The sequence below is a fragment of the Herpailurus yagouaroundi genome, unplaced genomic scaffold (genome assembly GCF_014898765.1).
Source record: "Herpailurus yagouaroundi ecotype Mexico unplaced genomic scaffold, PumYag 195, whole genome shotgun sequence".
Classification (NCBI taxonomy): domain Eukaryota; kingdom Metazoa; phylum Chordata; class Mammalia; order Carnivora; family Felidae; genus Herpailurus; species Herpailurus yagouaroundi.
Window position 1 is genome coordinate 11,066,654 of NW_024412426.1, and position 17,274 is coordinate 11,083,927.

Below are 17,274 nucleotides of genomic sequence, written 5' to 3' on the forward strand. Positions count from 1 at the left end.
GCTTAATCAAATTCACTTACACAAAATATACCCAACTACAGGGGCGCCTGGGAGGGTCAGTCCATTATGTGTCCTACTCTTGGTTTCAACTCAGGTCATGATCTCATGGTTGCTGAGTTTGAGCCCCACACAGGGCTCTGTGCTGACTGACAGTGTGGAGCCTGCTTGGGATTCTCTGTCTCCCCCTCTATCTCCCCCTCCACTGCTCATGCTCACTGGCTCTCTCTCTCTTTCAAAATAAATGAAGAAAAAACCCAACTACACATCTTCTTCCACTCAATATTTAATCTCTTTAAAAAAAATTTTTAATGCTTATATATTTTTGAAGGAGAGAGAGAGACAGAGCACAAGCAGGGGAGGGGCAGAGAGAGGGACACACAGAATCTGAAGCAGGCTCCAGGCTCTGAGGTGTCAGCACAGAGCCCGACGCGGGGCTCAAACTCACAAACCATGAAATCGTGACCTGAGCCAAAGTCGGACACTTAACCTACTGAGCCACCCAGGCATCCCGATATTTAATCTCTTAATAGAATAGCACTGTTTTTGCATCTACTCATTGGATACCACACATTACTGTTACTATATGTTAAAATGTAGATTATCCAAACTTTCGCTGTTTAAATATTCATACATTATAAATGAATATGAAAGTGCTGTTAAAACCAACATGTTGTGTTTATAATTTGCCATTTAATTTCTTGCTTAATTATTTAAAAAATTAAAACTTCAATATTTTGGAAGTGATGCAAAATTTCAACTTACGTTTTAAAAGTGTTCTGAGAATTTTATCCAATACAGACAGATTTTAGGTTGCTATGGGAGTGAAATGCTTTAAATTACTTAATGGATCTGATTATTCAGAATTAGTCCTTCCCTTCCAAAGAAATGTTTTAGTTGTAAATGAAGACAGATTCTAGTTGAGGTTGTGTGATGTAAAATGCTAGAAAAAAGCAGAAGGGATATACTCTCAGTGCACAAAACAATAGTAGCAATAAAGCCTGTGAAGTTATTTTGGTCAATTTTACTACATACATTTTTAAAATATTGTTTTAAGTTTACTTATTTATTTTGAAAGAGAGAGAGAGAGAGAGAGCATGAGTGGGGTAGGGGCAGAGAGAGAGGGGGAGACAGAATCCCAAGCAGGCTCCACACTGTCAGCACAGAGCCTAATGTGGGGCTCAAACTCATGAACCATGAGGTCATGACCAGAGCCAAAATCAAGGGTCAGACACTTAACCAACTGAGCCACCCAGGAGCCCCAGTAAAAAAAAAAAAAAAATTTAAAGGATGAGCCTATAGGGATAAAACAAGATGATATAAACAGAGAAGAATAGTATATTTGTTAAAGTATCACTGAGGTAAAGAGCTTTTAGATTAATGAAGAGAAACTCAAACCATAAGCTTACAGTAGACCACCGTCTAGAATCTGGAACTGGCACAAAGGCTTTAAATCCTGGTCCCATTACTTAACACCTATTTGATTCCCCTAAGGCTCAGTTTTATGTTTGAAAAACAGCTGTAATAATGGTCCTTGCCTCCCAGGATCGTTGTGAAAATTAAACGATAATACATGCAAATTTCCTAACATGGCAGGAGGCACATAGACATGCCCCTCAACAGCGACTAAAAGAGAATGACCAGTGTCCTTCTCACGATTAAATCTTGGTAGCAGGTGTGGCAAAAGATTCTCTTTCTGGCTCTTAACAAAGTTGTAAAAGCCAACATATAAGGAAAGGCTCTCTGTCGTCGTGCTAGTCATACTTCAAGTGGCTCAAATGCCCCAGAGGGAAGCTTATACTCTAGATGTTCTGGGATCTAACCATTTATGCTGTAGAAGGATGTTGGAAGCAAGGTGACCTTCTGAATAACAGAGAAGCTGTTCTCATGTGCTATGATGATGATGTTAGCAATGACAGCCATTTCCCTAACCAAGTTGACTACTGACCCAAAAATGAGATTAAAAACTACACTTTTTTTTTCCTGAGCCCTGAAAAGCCCAAAGAGAGAACTAAATAAGAAACAGGCTTGAGATCTGGATGATATCCAGGTCAGTGGCTATAGGATATTCTTCTAATTGTTTTGTCACTACAAATTTAATGCCCACAATATGCCAATGCCTGCACATTTTCATTTATGACATGATATAATAATTTAATTACAGCAGGCAGTTCAAAATGGTGACTATTTGTGTCTCCTTAAGAAATATGCCAATTTCTTATTCATTCTGGAATATTGTTGGGGGTGGGGGAAGGTGGGGCAGAGGGACAGACAGACGGAGGGGAAGAAGTGGACATACGAGCTACATAATCTTCTGCCCACTGAAGGGACGAAAAACCTAAAGGGTTTAAAATCTACATGATACAATATTGCTATGGCAACCACTATTGCCTTAAACAAGGTAAGATTTAAGTGTTGGGGCTCCTGGGTGGCTCAGTCGGTTAAGCCTCCGACTTTGGCTCAGGTCATGATCTCACAGTTCATGGGTTCGAGCCCTGTGTTGGGCTCTGTGCTGACAACTCGGAGCCTGGAGCCTGCTTCAGATTCTGTGTCTCCCTCTCTCTCTGCCCCTCCCCAGCTCATGCTCTGTCTCTCTCTCTCTCCCTCAAAAATAAATGAACAAAATATAAAATAAATAAATAAATAAATAAATAAATAAATAAATCTAAGATTTGAGTGTTTTGTTTTTAATTTCAGTTTTTATCAAAATAATGATTGTGTGTGGTAAAAATCAAATAATAAAGAATTCATAAAGCTTGGTATTTCCCCAACTACCTCTTGATATATTTTCATCTCTTTGTATTGTTTCTCTTTTCAACTCTTTAGTTATTTCCACAAGTGTAGGTACTATAATTATAACGCTGTAGTCTTATTATCATTTATAATTATGATCAATTAATGCATAAGAAATGAAAATTTACCTCGCATTAACATCCCCTTTTGCATCCTCTTCCCAATATTTAGTATTCATACGACTTTTAATTCTTCCATTGGTTACTTTTGTAACATGAAATAATATGATTAAACTATTTGTTTCCATTGATTTTCTACTGAGTCATTCCAACTTGGAAAACTGCCTTACCCTTCCTTTCCATATCTCCCCTACCCCCACTGCCATCTATCAGCTCTATATTATTTTGCATCATCCAATATTTATTCATAATTACATTTTGTCCTGAGATTTCACCAATATTCCTGCTTTGTTTGTGGATTGACTCTGAAATTTAAAAATGAATAAACAGTGTTTGCGTTAGTATAACAATGTAACTACTGTCTACTGCTTCGCAAAGCAGTGTATTAGGGTTACTTTTCATTTTCTCTAGGCTTTATAGTGCCAGGGTTGGGCCACTTTAAAGAAGCTCTTTCTAGCGTCAAAGCCAAATAGATTTCCCTTTTTCCATTATGTCATTTGCCTAAATTGACACCACATTTTGGATTGCCTCTTATTGCACAGCACTTTTCTTATAGTCTTTGTTTTTCTGAGTCTTTTTTGCCCTTACTTATTTGATGAGAGGTTGGCATTTCAAACTTTTATTAATATTCTCAATTAATGCCATTTTTAATCACATATTTTATTCCACAGAGATTTCCCTCCTGGTCCCATCTGGCCTCTTGCTCCAGGGGGGACTGGGGCTCTAGAGTTGCTGCAAATGTCACCCTGAAAATTCCCATCATTGTTTTAACTTGGTTGGATAGACTGTTTCTCGAATCCTATGTCTTCCTTTTTTTTTTTTTTTTTTAAAGTTTTATTTGTTTGAGAGACAGAGTGAGCGTGCATGGGAGGGGCAGAAAGAGACAGAGAGAAGGAAACTGAGAATCCCAGGCAAGCTCCGTGCTGTGAGCCCAGAGCCCGATGCAAGCTTCAAGCTCACAAACCATGAGATCATGACCTGAGCTGAAACCAAGAGTCAAATGCTCAACCGAGGCACCCCTCCTTTTTCTTTTTTATCCCAATTATGTGGAGTAGTACATCCTCCAGGAATTAAGACAAATTGTTTGCAAATTACATTTTCTGAGTGCTTTCATGCTGAAATCATTATTGGCCAGTCTGGGGATATAAATAATTTTCTTTAGCATCTTTAAAGCACTGTATCTTTTGTTTTCAGGCCTCCAGACTTACTCTTTAGAAGTCTGGTGACAATCTGATTCCCCTTCCCTTGCATGTGAACTGTTGTATCTCTCTGAAAGCTTTGGGGGATGTTCTCTTTTTAGTGTTCGGTGATTTTTAAAAAAAAGTTTTTTTTTTTAATTTTTTTTTCAACGTTTATTTATTTTTGGGACAGAGAGAGAGACAGAGCATGAATGGGGGAGGGGCAGAGAGAGAGGGAGACACAGAATCAGAAGCAGGCTCCAGGCTCTGAGCCATCAGCCCAGAGCCTGATGCGGGGCTCAAACTCAGGACCGCGAGATCGCGAGATCGTGACCTGAGCTGAAGTCGGACGCTTAACCGACTGAGCCACCCAGGCGCCCCTAGGGTTCGGTGATTTTATGAAGATGTATCCAGGTGTGGGTCTGTTTTAAATTCATTGTGGGGAAGGCTCTACCTAGTTTTCAGTTCTAGGAACTTCTCTTTGTAATATAATTTTCTCTCTTATCTCCCTCCCTTTTTTCTGAAGCCTTAATTAATAAAAAAATGGCTTTCCTGGATTACTATTTGAATGCCTCATTTTACAATTTTATGTATTTTATATTTTCAATCTGTTTGACCTATTCTACATTTTGAGGGGTTTTCTCAACCTTAATTTTCAATCTTTCAATTGAATGTCTAGTTTCAGTCATCATTCAGCCCCAGGGAGCTCTTTATTCTTCTCCGATTGTTCCATTTTGGAGCCCACGGATGGCAGCTGTGGAGGTGTACCTTTCGAATCTCCCTCTGGGAAGAACCTGCTAGAAGTGGTGTGGTTGACTGAGCGCCTACAGGTGCAGATCTCTGGAATCCACCGCAGCATCCACCCCGAGCCTTCACTCACTGGAAGCTCGCAGGCAATGACCGAGCATGGTGGGGACCCCAGAGCCTTTCCACCAACAACCCAGGGGGCTGGCTGAGACATTCTCAGAGGGCCCGCAGTCTGAAGCTCTTCCCCTCCCCTTTGAAAGCTGTTAGACCTGCATCACAGACTGAAGGCTCCCCACTCCTCCTGTCCCCTCGGGCCTTTATCTTTCACAGCCGTTAGCCCCCATATATCTCTCATACTGGTTACTGTATCTTGGCTTTTGCTTCCCAGAGGACTAGAACTGACAGAGCATCCCATCCTTACTTTATGAATATACTATCTACTCACACCTCTTTCAACATATTTAGCTTATTCTTATAACACCCAACACACGTAACAGGATGCGCTTTACCTCATATAGTGACCTGGTAAGGCCAAATCACATTGCAGTAAACTGAAATTCATTAGGAAAAAAAAAAATGCCATCAACACATCAAAAAAAGGAAGGAAGGAAGCTAGGCGCACCCTTCCCCCACCATGTTTCCAGAGGAGGCAAAATTTTTAATAATTCTAATAGTTGAAATAACACAGCAAAATATATGAAAGCATGATTCTGTTCCACTTGCTATTACATAAAAATTTCAGACTTTGTGGCAAGATATGCTATTACCTCATTCAAAGAATCAGTGGCAGGGATCGCGCAGGGCCTTGTACTTCTAGTTATCCTCATACTTGCCCAGCCTTGTCTTGCTACTGGATTTTTGGATTGTTGAGGGCAAGGGGCCATATCAGGCACTGAAGAAGTGCCTGGTAATAATAACAGTAAGAACAGGTGCTGATTATTGTATGCTAACTATATGCCAGATAAGCTGGTAAACACTTTATGTGCATTGTTTTCTTTAATCCATGCAAACAATCCAGTTTTACAGATGGAAACACTGAATCTCCAAGAGGCGGTGAAAGCGGCCCACGGTCCCACCTTAGGAGGCTAGAAGGAGGCACACACCTGCCTGCCCCCCCGAATGGACACTCTCCATCGCACCCAGACACTGCCTCCACCAACGCGGAACACATACAGGACCCGCGGTAGTTTCGGTTACATATAAAGTGAGTTATAAAAACGTCATTTAGTGCCCTGTAATGTGCATTCTATAGCCTTGTGATGGGGAATGCATGTGCAGAGCCAAAGAAGTCGTGTACATTTTGAAATGATCTTCCTGGGAAGAAGCACACCGTTTGTCAATATCAAATCTTATCTCGTTTGAAGTTCCCAGACTCTCTGGAGCTCTAATAAGAAGTAGCTTGCTAATCTTTGAAATACAAATGCTGATCGGCAGAGTTGTGTTTTTTTTTTTTTTATTTTTTATTTTTCCCTCTTCTGTCGTTTAGGGCCTCTGGGGGAGGGAAGATCATGTTAACATATGCATGCTTACTCACTTACAGAAAACCAACTCTTTATTTACCTGAGCTTCTCCTCATGTCCCTGGACAAGTAATTAAACCAAATCATTGACCTCTTCTGGAGCAGCTTATGAGTCATTTTTTGCTAAGTGAAAGAAAAGGTGTTTGGAAAAAGAAAATGCCATTGGTCCAGAATCAGAATAAGTAAGTTTATACAGAAAATATGCACAGGAGACTTGGCAGCATCTTTTGGGGCCTATTTTTTTCCCTAATATTCAGAAACATGAACTTTCATAACAACAAATGTCATCCTTTCTGTTCTTGGAATCCCTTTATGCATTGCACGTAGCTCATGAGGGATTGCGTGTCATGACAATTACAACATTGCATCCAGCTGTTTATTAGAAGGTTAGGATTCACCCAAGAATTGGATATGTGACTCCCTTCCCTCTCCTGAGAAGAATATAGGTATTTGGAGGCAAAATTCTATTTGTTTTTCCTCCTAATATTTTCTAGTCACCAGTCCATATGGCCATAACACGTGTTTTCACTTCTCTTAACGTACCCATTCAGAAGTTACCAGAGGTTAGCAATCAGAATCCCAGAATATAAGATGGCAACCCCAGTCGTTAGAACTGAGCTGTAACATGTACAAGGGACTGGTATACAAAAGATGTTTGGAAACTAATGCTGGCTAGTTCCCAGGTACTGTTTCAGTTGATGGTCAATCTAAGAGTCTCTGGAAAACATATAAGTTGATGCTCTCTTGACTCCAGTGGCTACTGTTTGGCTTGTCTCTTTGAAAGTGTCATGTCCCCCCACCCAGAGCCAGCTGAAGTGTTTGCTTTTTCTCAAACCTGACTTAACGCAAGCAAAACTTTAAAATTTTAAAACATTTTTGGGGGCGCCTGGGTGGCTCAGTGGGTTAAGCATCCGACCTCAGCTCAGGTCATGATCTCACGGTTCGTGGGTTCGAGCCCCATGTCAGGCTCTGTGCCGACAGGTCAGAGCCCGGAGCCTGCTTCAGGTTCTGTGTCTACCTCTCTCTCCCTGCCCCTCCCCTGCTCACACTCTGTCTCTCTCTCTCTCTCTCTCAAAAATAAATAAAACGTTAAAACGTTTTTTAAAAAACATTTTTTTGAAAGATGGAATTGACCTGAAGAATGAGAAGACAGTTGCTTAATGATCTGAAGTTCATTCATTCTACGAAGGTACTGTTTTAAACCTCTGGGATGGATGTCAGTGATATGATGGAATAAGACAAACGTCACTAATGTCACTGCCATCATGGAGCAATGGCAGACAGATCACCATTTAAATATACACGAATTAGGGTTATTGTAGGTCATACAAAGGCAAGATCTAGAGAGCTGTGACGATCTAGAGAACTATGAGGATGAGCAAGAGAGGGAAGCAATATCACTTAGGGGAGACAAGGAAATCTTCTTTGAGAAGGTGGCATTTAGGCTGAGACGAGCTGGAGTTGCCAGGGGAAGAGTGTGGACAAGCAGTCCAGCCTGTGTGAAAGTGCAGAGGTGAGAAGGAACCAGAAAGTCGGTGTGACTTCAGAGCAGAGTGTGAAGTTCTTTTGGAGCCCCAGGTAATCTCTGAAGAGTAGAGACTTCTATGACCACAGCCCAACCTCAGTTACGAAACCCCTGCAAACCACACAATATTGGGCATGCAGTAAATGATTTGCCAAAATGCCATAATCATACACAGCTCAACACGGTGAAGAAATGTAAGCTGCCTCCTACAGACACACCTGCACTCATACCAGATGATGTGCATACAAGATTATTCATGGCAACATTGCCTTAACCAAAGATGAGAAAAAACCCAGTGTTTCTCAGTAAGAGGCTGGTCAAGATAACGCCATACGATGGAATAGAATGCCTCTGAAAAAAGAATGGATGAGTTCCTTACATTCTCAAATGAAAAAATCTCCAACATACAATATTTTAAAAAAATTTTTCTAATCTTTATATATTTTGAGAGAGAGACAGAGGGTGAGCAGGGGAGGAGCAGAGAGGGGGAGACGCAGAATCCAAAGCGGGCTCCAGGCCCCGAACTGTCAGCACAGAGCCCGATGTGGGGCTTGAACCCACAAACCGTGAGATCATGACCTGAGCTGAAGTTGGACACTAAATCGACTGAGCCACCCAGGCGCCCCCAACATATAATATTAAGTGAAGAAGTAAGATCCAGAAAAATGTGTACCCTGTGCTAGAACTTATAATTAAAAAGAAAAAAAAAGTAAAGAACAGTCAGAAAATGAGAAGACAAGTCACAGACTGGGAGAAAATATTTGCAAATGACATATCTGATAGAGAACTGTTATCCAAAATACAAATAGGACTTTAAAAACTCAACAATAAGAAAATGAGCCCATTTAAAAAATGGGCAAGAGACCTGAACAAACACATCACTGACACAGATATGTAAGTGCCAAGTAAGCATATGAAAACATTTTCAATATCATATGTCATTAGGGAATTGCAAATTAAAACAATAATTAACAGAGTCGTATAACAAATTAGAATGCTTAAAACACAAGAAGTAGATTTCCACAAAAATATTTTAACAAGAGTTTGTAGTTAACACCATATTTTAAAAATGAGGTATGCTGTGAATGTATTTCCTATGAGAATCCTTTCCCTTTGCTGTCCTCCCTCAGTGTCTGACTACTTAAAAAAATAAGTAAATTAAATAGTAAGATACCACTACACATTATAATGGCCAAAATTCAAACCTCTGACAACACCTAATGCTGATAAGGATGTAGAGCAACCGAACTCTTGTTCGTTGCTGGTCAGGATGTAAAACGGGACAGCTACATTGGAAGAAATTTTGTCAGTTTCTTATAAAATGAAACACACTCTCACCATATATATCATCCAGCAATTTCCCTCCTTGGCATTTACCCAAACAAGTTGAAAACTTATGTCCACACAAAAACCTGCACACAATGTTTATAACAACTTTATTCTTAATTGCCAAAACCTGGAAGCAACCAAGATATCTTTCAGTAGATGAATGGATAAGTAAACTGTGGTATATCTAGACAATGGAATATTTTTCATCACCAAAAATAAATGAGGCGTCAAGCCATGAAAAAGACATGGAAGAAACTTGAATATGTATTACTAAGTGAAAGAAACCAATCTCAAAAAGCTGCATACTGTATGATCCTAACTATATGACATTCTAGAAAAGGGGTATCCATGGTGACAATAAAAATATCAGGGTTGGGGGAAGGGAGGAACGACTAGGCAGGGCACAGGGAATTTGGGGGGCAGTGAAACTATTCTGTGTGGTACTATTGTAATGGATATATGTCATTATAAATTCATCCAAACCCATAAAACATTCAACACCAAGAGTGAACCCTAAGGTCAACTATGGACTTTGGTTGATAATGATGTGTCAATGTTGATTCATCAATTGCAACAAATGTACCACAGTGGTAGGGGTTGTTGACAATGGGAGAGGCTGTTCATATGAGAGAACAGGCAGTATATGGGAACTGTCTGTACTCTCCACTCAATTTTGCTGTGAACCTAAAACTCTAAAAAATAAAGTCTATTTAGGGGGCACCCGGTGGCTCGGTGCATTAAGCATCTCACTCTTGAAGGCTATTCCAGAATCTCAGGATCATGGTTTGTGAGATCGAGTCCCCCGTTGGGCTCCACACTGTCAGCGCAGAACCTGCTTGGGATTCTCTCTTTCCCTCTCTCTCTCTGCCCCTCCCCAACCCTCTCAAAATAGATAAATAAACTTAAAATAAAATAAGGTTCAAATAAATAAAATAAAATAAAGTTTATTTTTAAAAAGCAAAGCAAAAATAAACAATGTATTTGTATTTGGTTGTATGTGCATAAGAAACTTTTAAATACTATTCCAAAAACTGATAAAAGTGGTTACCTGTGACAGTGGGGACATGGGGCACATGGAGACAAAGATGGGAGTGATACTTTTATTATATACTTTTTAACATTTTTTTTTTGATTTATGAAATATGTTTATCTAAAATTGAATTCTTTGATGTAGGTACAGTAGAATCAATCTCATTCTGATCCCGGACTCCACCATTTATTAGCTGGGTAGTCTTATAAGGTTTCTAAATTCAGTGCCTGTGTTTCCTCATGTGCAAAGTGCGGTTAATAGTAGTTCCTACCTCACAGGAGTGTTTTGAGAATTAAGTGAAGTAATTACATGCGAAGCCATTAAATCAGTGTCCACCACATAGTAAGTGTTCAATAAATCATGGCGATAATCAGTGTCATGCTGCTGTCTAGAAACATACAATTTTTAAAATGGCATGTGTGGGTTTTTCTGGTGATTGGAATTACTGGTAGGATTGAGGATGATTTGTATTTTCTTTATCGTGCTTAAAATGTCTTGCAAATATTCTATAAAGATCATGCAGGTATACTGAGAAAATCAGTAAGGTTTTTTTTTGTAAGTGGCAAGAACACTTAACATGAGATCTACCCTCTTGACAAAATTTTAAGGGCACAATACAGTATTGTTATCTATAGGTATCGTGATGTACAACAGATCTGTTCATAATCTTACATGGCTGAAACTGTATATGCAATGAGTAGCAAGTACCCTCTCTTACCTCTCCCCCACCAACTTTAGCAACCAGCATTCTATTCTTTGTTTCTACATGCTTGACTATTTTAGATATAGTGTTTGTCCTTCTGTGATTGGTTTATTTCACTTACCATAACGTCCTTAAGGTACATCCTTGTTCCACATGAGCAGAATTGCCTTCATTTTTAAGGCTGAGTAATATTCCTTTGTATGTGTGTATATACCACATTTTCTTTGTGCATTCATCTGTTGGTGGGACACTTAAATTGTTTCCGTATCTTGGCTATTGAGAATAATGCTGCAATGAATTATGGATAAATACTCAGAAATGGAATTGCTAGATCATGATGCTATTGCTACTTTAATTTTTTTTAGGGACACCTGTGTTTTCCATAGTGGTTGCACCGTTTCATATTCCCACCAACAATGTACAAAGGTTCCCTTTTCTCTGCATCCTCATAAACTTGTTATCTTTTGTTTTTTTGATACTAGCCCCTCTGATAGGTATCAGGCGATATCTCATTGAGGTATTGATTTACATTTCCCTGAAGATTAGTGTGTTAAATGTCTTTTACTTACCCATTGGTCATTTATATCTTCTTTGGAAAAACATCTGTTCAAGTCCTTTGCTCATTTTTAAATCATGTCATTTGTTTTCTGCTTTTGAATTAAAGGAGTTCCTTATGTATTCTGGATGTTAACCTCTTATCAGCTATACGGCTTGCAAATATTTTCTCCCATTCCATAAATTGTCTTTGTACTCTGCTATATTGTTTGTTTTGCTGTGCAGAAACTTTTTAGTTTGACTTAGCTCCCCTTGCTTGTTTTTGCGTTTGTTGTCTGTGCTTTTGGCATCGTATCCAAGAAATCATTGCCAAGACCAATGTCTTGAAGTTTCCCCCTTATGTTTTCTTCCAGGAGTTTCATTCTTACATTTAAGTCTTTAATCCATTTTGTATGGTGTTCAATAAGCTCTATTTAAAAACAAAAACAAAAACAAACTAAAAACTATTTTCAGTCTTAAACACTGCCCAATGGATTTTGCCTTCACCTCTGCCTTGCTTCTTGCCCTTTAGGATAACCTAATCCACTCATTTACTAGCTTTTGCATTCTCTGGCTTCTGAGATAATTATCCCTCCAGGCCACACCTTTGTTCTTGGTTTGCTGTAGTTCTATATAAGTCTCACTCCTGGCTTTAGGATTCTAACTTCAGCCCAGCCTCTGACCTTTAGGACTAATGTTTGCATCTGTTTACCATTTGAATTTTGTGCTTAAATGTGGGTGTGAATCCCACCCTAGCTTTGTCGCCAGGAAACCACCCCTAACAAAATACACTTGGCTATCACTTGGATATCAACCTTGGACATCTGGATAGCCCCTAAACTGGAGAAAGGTTGGCAGGTAGGAAATTAAGATAATTCACATGTTATGCAGAAGATATATTTACTGACATGATAAAAGACTCGGCATCTGGGCATGATTTTCAACCAGAGAAGTATCGAATTTATAAAAGAGCCATTTGATTTTCTAATGTGACATGATAAGCATGCCTTCTTGTAAAAGCATTTTACAGAAAAACAAAATGGCACAACACCAGGCTGACAGCAAAGACAATTCCGTGAACAACTGCTGGAGCTGTTCCATGCAGCATTTGAGGTTGCTTGATTTGGAAAGAAAGAAAGAAAGAAAGAGAGAAAGAAAGAAAGAAAGAAAGAAAGAAAGAAAGAAGAAAGAAAGAAAATAAGTTATACGAAAGTGTAAGGATGAACGAGCCATACACTACTGTCTGGAGTTTTAAGGAAAGAAGGGCAGTGGGGTGCATTTCCAGCCTAAAGTGAACATTGGATTTGACAGCCGGAGGGAGGTCGTCTTGCTGATGCCTGTCCTGCCCAAGATCTCTGCATTTTCAGTGCATCTTCGGCAACTTCCAAGAGACGGAGATGTCATTACTGGATTTTATGTTAACTATCAATGGGCAGAATTTGCACATCAGCACATGCTTAACATTCGAAATAATTCCCCCCACACTGACATAGGAAAGAGAAGAAAAAAAAAAACAAACAATGTAAAACAAAAAGTGACTATCTCGCTGGCTCAGAAACATCTGTAGCCTGATATTTCTAGCTACTTGGATGAAAATGTCTACTTTTGTATTCCTCAGTATGATTTTTATGCTTCTAGAACTTTCTAGAGAATGCTCAACTTTATTTATTTATTTATTTAAAAAAATTTTTTATGTCTATTCATTTTTGAAAGACAGAGAGAAACAGAGCACAAGCAGGGGTGGGGCGGAGAGAGAGGGGGGGACACAGAATCCGAAGTAGGCTCCAGGCTCTGGGCTGTCGGCACAGAGCCTGATGCAGGGCTCGAACTCACGAACGGCGAGATCATGACATGAGCCAAAGTCGGATGCTCAACCAACTGAGCCACCCAGGCGCCCCGAGAATGCTCAACTTTAAACTGATAATTTAATTTTCTTGTTCTACAGGCATATTTCCCCCCGGTATATGTGTAATCCCAGACGTTATGAAAACAAAAATTTAGTGTTTCCTTCTCTTTCTCTTCCTCCTCCTTCTTTGTCACTTCTAGAAAAAGGAGCAGTTATTAAGTGTGCTTAACATAGAGAATCATGATCAAGAGAATGCAAAATCACATAAAGTCAATTTTGATGCTCAGCTAATCATAGCGATAAAAAACAGTTCCCAAGTACTCTGTAAATGGCCCTACATGACACTTCTTTGTGGACTGGGTAGTTGATTTTGCTTTACAACTCTGTCCTGGGGGTCCTCCATAAAAAAGCAGCAACATAACAAGCTACAAAAGAGAAGAGGAAAGGAAGTAACATTTACCAAGTACTTGTTGTATATCAGCCTGGTGCCAGACGCATTATATGCCGTCACTCTTTCATTCTCTTCAGGGCCCTTTAAGAAAGTCACTGGGGTTTCAGTGATGATGAAGATGAGGATGAGCATGATCACAATGACCACGGAGGTGGTGGGGATGACGACTTCAGTTATGGAGATTTTCTATGCACCAGGCTCTATACTATCTTCACTCAACTATTATTCATTCAAAAGTCATTTACCGAATGCCCACACTGTGTGCCAGGAACCGTTCTAGGAACTTGGGACATATCCGTGTACAAAGCCCACACAAATCCTGGCCCCCGTGAAACCATATTTGGGGGTGAGAGTGGCACTGGACAACACGCACACACATAGATAGGGAAGTGGGGACGATGTTCGAAGGGGTAAGTCCTTTGGAAAAATAATAGATCAGAGCACAGCGGATCAGGACTGTGGGGATGAGGGTCAGGTTGCAATGTGAAATCAGGTGATGATGGTGGGAGGCCTCACTGAGAAGAAGGTGACACTTGACACAGCTGAAGATATTGGCCACATGGGTATCTTGCAGAAGAGGGCTCCATGCAGAAGGAACAGCCGATGACAAGGCCATAAGAAAATGTGTCCTGGGAGTGTTCGCTGGAAAATGGAGGCCAGCATGGCTGAGAAGAGGGGAGCAGTAATGGGGGCCAGTTCCTGCACGGCCTTGCAGGTCAATGGAAAGAGTTTACTCTGAGTGAAATAATAAATCATTGCACAGATTTGAGCAGACAGGTGGCATGGTCTAATGTACATTTTTAAAGAATCCCAGGGGCGCCTGGGTGGCTCAGTCGGTGGAGCGTCCAACTTCGGCTCAGGTCATGATCTCACAGCTCGTGAGTTCGAGCCCCACGTCAGGCTCTGTGCTGACAGCTCAGAGCCTGGAGCCCGCTTCTGCTCCTGTGTCTCCCTCTCTCTCTCTCTCTCCCCCTAACCCACTCATGTTCTGTCTCTGTCTCTCTCAAAAATAAATAAACATTAAAAAAAAATTTAAAGAATCCCTGTGATTGTTGTGTTAATAATACTTCACCTTGCAATAGTTCTCTGAGGTTCCTGGAAATTCCATTTTACAAACAAGAAGCTGAAGGGTGGAAAAATCAAGTAACCTTTAAATGAGTAGCAGAGCCAGGAATTAAGCCCAAACCGAGCGTTGTCTGACTTCCGAGCCTGGGCTCATTTTCTGACCACCTTGAAAGAAGACCTTCTAGGTTCACATCAGTTCAAGTTCACGATGACTGAAATACAGATCTCAGGTATAGGAAGAAGCAGAATGTTCTGTCTGGCTTGGTTGACAAAAGACCAAAATAAAACAAAAACAAAAACGAAAACAACACCCCAAAATATAAGGTCCTCAAATAACTACTGAGTTTCCACGTTTCATAGTCACCAAGGGGTGAGGCAAAAACTCACCCCTTAAGTAGCTTGCAGTTTAAAAGGGGAGATGGAATATTAACAAGTAGATGCAATAAAGTATTATAGGAGTCACTTAAAAGGAATGTATAAGCTGCAGCGGGGGCCAAGGAAGCAGCGGTCAGCTCTAAGATGGAGGGAGTAAGTTGTGGTGTGGCTCCTTATAGCTGGCGAAACCTTTCTCATATCCAGTGTTCCATGTTGCCTGGTGGCTCACTGGCTCTCAGTTTGGTTCACATGGCTTGAAAGAAAAGGCTCTGTGTTTCTCTGAGGTACTTTCCAGATAAAAGGCAAAGAGTTTCTCGCCTGAAGCTTCCTCTCTGAGTCTTGCCACTGACTTCCCATCTGCAATTTCAGTCTGTTGAATTCTGTCTGGATACACTGCAGATCGTCAGAAATCCAGAAAACCGAAGGGAACAGAAGGCTGTCTGTGCCTTTGATGTTCGTGAACTGTTTCATGTTGAATGTGTGTCTATGCACACACAGGCACACACTCATGCATCTGAGATTCCTAGAAAGGCTGCCAGGCCGTGCACCCCATCCCTGGGCCTCCCCGACAGAACTTTTTGTTTAAGAACCTTAGTCAGTATCGAGTCACCGTGTGGGAGCTTTATCTGTTGGATAAAGCATGCATGCTACCTTTCCAGTTTTCCCCAGATGAACTCTTGACTCTGCTGCGTTTCCATCCTGCTGCCTTGGTAATTCTCTAGACCTGATCCTCCCAAGGCTACCTTGCCAACCATCGGAGAAGCAGTGCCATGAGATGGAAACAGGATGGCCTGTGAGCACCTCGCCTATACTGGCTAGAATTCCCAATTCTGCAGTTTATTCAACTGTGTGACAGTGGGAAATCCACGTACCCTCCTCATCTGTGACTCAGACAAAAAAGCACCCATTTCACAGGGTTGCATTAAATCAGATAACCCATCTGAGGAGCCCCGCTCATAACAACTGCTTGGGGCTCCTGGGTGGCTCAGTCGGTTGAGCGTCCAACTCTTGATTTTGGCTCAGAAATCTTGATTTCTCTTGATTTCTTACAGTCATGGGATCGAGCCCTGCATCAGGCTTGGTGCTGGCTGTGGAGTCTGCTTAAGATTCTCTCTCTCCCTCTCCCTCTGCCCCACTTGCATGCAATCTCTCTCTCTCTTAAAAAACAAAACAAAAAAATTGCTCGATGAATGCCAGCTAGTTGTAGGATTATTTCAGTGACATCATCTTCTCACACGTACATGTGCAGCAGTTCTGAGCACTGGGGCATGGCTTTGGCCAAGAGTAATGGCCACTTGTCCCTTTGGGGAGGAGCTGCAGAGGGCTGGCCACTGGCTTTACTTACAACCCTGCTGGAAGAAAGAGGACAGAAGAGGGTAATCACAGCCCCATGCTGAGATTTCACCTCGGCTGCTGCCATCAGTAGCCTCACCCTAGGGATTAGGAAAATATTTTGTGTTCCCAGAACCTTGCTCTGGGCACCATCCCAAGAGAGCTCAGTGTTTAGAATGCTGTGTCCTCAGTGGTCTGGTTTAGACTTTATGAAGCAAGAGAAACTGCAGAAGACAGGAGACTTCCTCAGGAGACTTCTAGGGAGACAATGAAGAGATTATAATCACAATTGTCAAGGAACACTGATTGGATATGTCTTCTCTCCAAGGCAGTTTTGCTGGGTACCAAAACCATCCAATTCATGGAGTCAGCTTGGCAGTCATTTACTCCTTGCTCTACTCCGGGTCATAGTTGCTTAATATCCATCCTGTGACCCTTTGACATGAGACAGCAGGGACAGGTATCAGCCCTAAGTGTCAGAGACAGCACTCCCTGGAAGTCAGCCACCGGTTCGTGGGCTTGAGGATGAAGCAGAATCCAAACTCCTCAGCAGAACCCACAAGCTCAATATGGGGAGTGCTTTTCTGTCATCGTGGGACACAACCAAGAGAGCAGAACTGTGGCACCCAGAGATGAGGGCAAGGGCCTGCAGAGGCACCTTTCTGGGGCATACACCCATTCCACAAACATGCACGGACCATCCCTGCAGGCAAACCCTGCCGGCTGTAGCT

The 17,274-nt window shown here is 41.2% G+C and overlaps 1 long non-coding RNA gene across 2 annotated transcripts in view; it reads left to right on the forward strand.

Moving 5' to 3' along the window:
- The window catches only part of LOC121011836 (uncharacterized), a 73,495-nt gene extending 67,038 nt beyond the window's left edge, over positions 1 to 6,457 (forward strand). For both annotated transcript variants that reach the window (XR_005781790.1, XR_005781791.1), the window contains one exon: positions 5,853 to 6,457. This is a non-coding gene — a long non-coding RNA (uncharacterized LOC121011836). The remainder of the gene's footprint in view (positions 1 to 5,852) is intronic.
- The last annotated feature ends 10,817 nt before the right edge of the window (positions 6,458 to 17,274 follow it).